The 5,178-nt window shown below is 40.7% G+C and overlaps 1 non-coding gene across 1 annotated transcript; it reads right to left on the bottom strand.

Annotated features, from left to right (window-relative positions):
• Positions 1–1,158: 1,158 nt before the first annotated feature.
• Positions 1,159–1,297, bottom strand: LOC114815777. The gene has a single exon (XR_003763579.1). It is a non-coding gene; the product is annotated as a small nucleolar RNA SNORA7 (small nucleolar RNA).
• Positions 1,298–5,178: the final 3,881 nt, after the last annotated feature.

Here is a 5,178-nt window from a genome sequence, read left to right as displayed (position 1 = left end):
TGAAAATGATTATAGTGATGGGGAAGGATGGGCATATTTTAGCCATATTGTAAAGGTGGAGCCGACAGGATTTGGGGATAGACAATATATGGGTCAAATGAGAGAAATTAGTCTGAGATAATGCAAAGGTTTTGGACTTGTGAGATGATGCTGTCCACATTAATAGGAAGATCAGAAGGATAAGGTTTGTGTGAGAAGATGAGGAGTTCTGTTTTTGACAGGTTAAGTTTGAGGTGTTGGAAGGACATCCAAGTAGAGATGTCCTTAAGGAAGGAAGAAAAGTGAGACTGTGGTGAAGGAGAAAGAACAGGGCTGGAATGTAGATTTGGAAATCATCCACATGGAGAGAGTAATTGAAGTCACAGGAGCAAGTGAGTTCTCCAAGGGAATGAGTGTAGGTGAAGAATAGAAGGGGACCCAAAACTGAGTCTTGAGGGATTCCCCAGGTGGGCAAGTCCCTTATCAATTTAAGCACTCAATCTATGGTCTAGAGTCATTTCAGTGCCTCGGGTCCTCTTAGCTAGAAACGAGTGATCTTGTTTGAAATAAAAAGGATACCTGTGGTCTGAAATGAGTCTCTGCATCCCCCAAGACCTAACCAAATCCTTGGAGCAGCACTGAGCACTGCATGTCAGTTGTCCCCCAGAAACCAAACTAGAGTCCTTGAGAACTCCTGACCTAAGCTTCATTCATTCATTCAATAGTATTTATGGAGTGCTTACTATGTTCAGAGCACTATACTAAGCGCTTGGAATGTACAAATCGGTAACAGATAGAGACAGTCCCTGTCCTTTGATGGGCTTATAGTCTAATCGGGGGAGACAGACAAGAACAATAGCAATAAATAGAATCAAAGGGATGAACATAAGCTTCCTGCATGCAAATACCAGTTGGGCGACTGAATGGATGTGGCTAGCTGGCAACCCCTCTTGTCTTGTCTTATGATGTCAAGTCATTTCTGACCCATAATGACTCTGTGGACACATCTCTCCTGGAATGCCCCACCTCCAAACTGCAATTGTTCTGGTAGTGTATCCATAGAGTTTTCTTGGTAGAAGTGTGAAAGTGGTTTACCATTGCCTTCTTCAATGCAATCAACTTGAATCTCCACCCTTGACTCTCTTCCCTGTCGCTGCTATCCAGCACAGGTGAGCTTTGACTTGTTGCAGACTGCCTTCCACTCACTAGTCACTACCCCAAGCTAGGTATAGAATGGGTATGCTTCTGCTTGGCTCTCCCTCCCTTATCCAAGGCTGGTAGATTACTGGAAACTCTCCAGATGTGATCGTGAGAGGGGAAGCCCTTCCTTAATTGGGTCAGTCCTGCAGAAAATATACCTACAGTAACCTGGAGAGAATCCTCTGACTTACAATGGAGGGAGCGTCTATCCGGTGAAAGACAGGACACTTGTAAGCATTGAGGACTTTGTTCAACAGAAAGGGAGGATTGTTTGTACCAGCTCCAGTAATTAATGGGCAAATTACCCTTGGGTGGCAGGGAGTAGGTAGCATAACTTTACAATCTGGAAGTTCTAAATTTGACACGTAACTGCCGCAGTGGGAGTTTGAACACAGGTTGAAGACATAATGAAATTGCCACAGGGAACAACAGAGTAATGAACTGGAGTCCAGCAAAAGTTATAGCTGGGTTCCTGCCATCCTTAAAGTCTGTAAATAACAACTTTGAAAGCCATTGAGGGAACTAGACAATGAATTTTATGCAGATGTAGTTTGAAATGTGGATAGGGAGGGATAACAGTCAACTTGCTCTATTGTCAGATACCTGCTAGGAACACTGCCAGATTCCCATTTAAATCTATAGCACACCTATTTCATCTCATGCATGTTTTATGCAAGATCTGCAGAACACCTGTGCAGTCATCTGAGACAGCGCTGGGTTTAATACTAGGCATGGAGAGGACCCTTTCAGTTTAGAAGATCCTTTATGGAAAACTGAAGGAAACAGCAAAACCATGTAATTTCAGGAAGATGTTAAGTGTTGAACTAGGAGTGAATCTGCTCTTCCTATTAAAAATGTAAAAGTGGAAAGCATATCTAAATAACTGTACTTAAGGGGTAGATAATAATAGGGAATATCACTCTCTCTGTTTCCTGTGATCTTTCTTGTTCAGACACTGATGAACTGATTCTTCATTTTACATCAAACCTTCCCATCACTCTTAAATCCTTTCTCTTTTGCCCATCTAGCCCTGATTTGGGGCAGAATGAAGTTGTTTGTGATGAAATGTAGGGCTGAGGGTCTTGGGTTTTTTTTTTGAATGGCATTTTTAAAGCTCTTACTATCTGTCCCTGTCCTGCTTGCGGCTTATAGTCTAAGTAGGAGGAAGAACAAGACAACTGAGGCACAGAGAAGTGAAGTGACTTGGCTAAGGTCACACACCAAATGGTTGACAGAGCTGAGATTAGAGTTCAGGTCCTCTGGCTGTCAGGCTTGTACCCTTTCCATTAGACAGGGCTGCTTCTGAAAGTTTGTGTATGGCTGGGTAGGTTAGCTGAGGACATGTTTTAACTGTGAGCTCATTGTGGGCAGGAGCGTGTCTGTTGTTATATTGGATTCTCCCCAGTGCTTAGTACAGTGCTTTGCACACAGTAAGCGCTCAATAAATACGATTGAATCTGTGTCCGTAAGGGTACCAGGAATTGAGAGTGTTCTTGGGAGTGGCTGTCCATGCCTTCATGTCACTGACCCATCTAAGGCCAAGCAATTCTCTGAATGATCTCTACTGTTATATCCCACTTAGTATTCTAAATTGAGTACCAAAAGACCACTAAATGAGTTACAGTTTTCCATGGAAAATACTCTAAAAGTGCATTAATCTTTTCCAAGGATCCAATAAAATGATCCAAATATTCAGTAGCTCTAATGTGAGAGAGCTCGATGGGCTTTATAATAGGGGGAAACTGTACATTTTTGCTGTTTGAACTGAGATCCCCTATCATATATATTGAAAATATACCTATAAAACAGTTCATGGAATTTGTATTAACTTTGAATGAAATTGATGTGCAAGGAAATGTAACTTTGTCCACTAACATTCATTCATTCAATTGTAATTATTGAGCATTTACTGTGTGCATAGTACTGTACTAAGCGTTAGGGACAGTTCAATAAACAGACACATTCTCTGCCCACAATGAGCTTACCCCTACCAAGCAGTGGTGTTCATATTTCTAAATGGTATTGATAATGTTTTATCTAATTAATAGTAATTTGGGAAGTTCACTGTGGCTCAAATGGGTGCTCATTAGATGCTAGAAATACGGGATGGGTAATTATGCCTTTTTATGTCATTATATAAAGCCTGTAGGTGTTCAGTGAAATATATAACAACAGTTCCCATTTTACAGATGTGCAAAAATGACATTTTAAAAGTGTGTAGGGGGTCAGTTGGAGGTAAAGATGAAGACAAAGAGATAAATTTCTGGCCAGCAATTTTGTAACTAGTTCCTGCTGCCCTATCCAATTATCTGTGCAGATTGTATTTGACCCAGGAGAATTTGAAAGCATACTTACGGGCCAACACAAGGTTAAATGCTTAGTGGAGATCTGCACATCTTTGGAAGTGTTCCAGCTGATTAAAGGGAGGATTTAGACTCTAAGCAACACAATTCATCCATTTGAAAATCTCTTTCCTTTCTTTATTTCTGTGATCCCTGGAAGAGTTCAGAAGGGGTTTCTTTTCTAAAATTTTTAGCCAAGTTGCTTACACCAAAACTCCAGATGGCCATTGGTTGCAATTTATAGAATTAAGAAGCTAACAAATCAATGACAATCACTTCTCCGGAAGTGATTATTTTTCACAACTATAAAGTTGAAACAAGCAAAAAACCATGTCCATTTTGTCTTCCTTTGTCTTCAGTACCACTTTAGTGTTAAGGAATAGAGAGCGGGTCAAGGGGCAAGTGATGACTGTAGGAATATTTCTTGGGAAACCAAGGTATGATGTCCAGATATCCTGAAGTGGGTGGATGATCACATTCTTTGCAGGACTTACCATGAGAGTCGCAGGCCTGATGGTGTGCTATTGGAAAGGGAATGAGACAGTAATTCTCCTCTTCAGTATGACATAATCTGAAACTCCTGTTATCCTCTGCCTCAGCTGAACTGGCTTTTCCGGCCTTGGGCACGACTCTTCTGTCAGGGACAGAAATATATCATCTGGTAATATCAGAATCCCATGCTACAGAGGTCAATTTAAGGCCAACCAAGATGCTGTTCTCAGCTCTGGAGGTTGTCTCATATACTTAAATCTATCCCAGCACTTATCACCATGCTTGACACATAGGAAGAACAATTATTATTATTATGATTATTATGATCTGGCTGGGTGCCGGTTAGCCTCCTTAACAGTCATAATCGTGTTTAGCAAATCATCTTGAAACAGCACTAGCTTTCCTTCTGTAATTCTGTTATCATCCATGAATTGATGTAAACCCCTCTTGAACTTGTTGACATTCTCACTCTGCACAGCATCCTGTGGTAACAGATTCCATATGCCTGCCAACTGCCATTCAGTTGCTTTGAGCTTACTGTCTTCAGTTAGATTCTTCATAGTAAGAAAAAAACTTCCATAGCAACACATGTTCTCTTAATGTATCTCTAACTTCCTATCTCTCTCTCCACCTCTTTCCCACCCTCCTTAACTTAGTTTTGCTTCTCGGATCATTCTGGGCTCCAGTTAGAACAATAACATAGTTATTCCTCTATGCTTTGAATGAACTGTGACTATCTGGCCTCTTGCCTGTTTTCTGATCATTTTATCGTGAGGTCATTTGAGTGATACCCCAGTCAAAAGGCGTTATAAAATACTGACTCATTATGATTATCCATTTCTGGGGAAGAAGAAGAAGTCTTTTCATGACATACAGTACATTTAGGCAGGAGATGAAGTATTACCCCGTGAGAATGAGATGTAGGGAAGGATGTCAAGTGCTTCTGAGGGATAATTCTAAATCATCTATTTCTTCTTTACAGAATTATACATAATGCATTATTATTATTAAGCCCTACTTTCCCCAGGCATAGAGTTATTCTACCTTGGAAGGAGTATTAACCCTTTCAATGTTTAATTCACTGCTGCAGTAAATGAGTACTGCATGGCAAAATTAATGGAGAGGTCATGTAACTATCTGAATGGGCATGGACATATGCTACCAT

Source organism: Ornithorhynchus anatinus, chromosome 12 (assembly GCF_004115215.2).
Source record: "Ornithorhynchus anatinus isolate Pmale09 chromosome 12, mOrnAna1.pri.v4, whole genome shotgun sequence".
NCBI classification, from domain to species: domain Eukaryota; kingdom Metazoa; phylum Chordata; class Mammalia; order Monotremata; family Ornithorhynchidae; genus Ornithorhynchus; species Ornithorhynchus anatinus.
The sequence above is the reverse complement of the archived record's forward strand: the minus strand, read 5'-3'. Positions and strand labels throughout refer to the sequence as shown.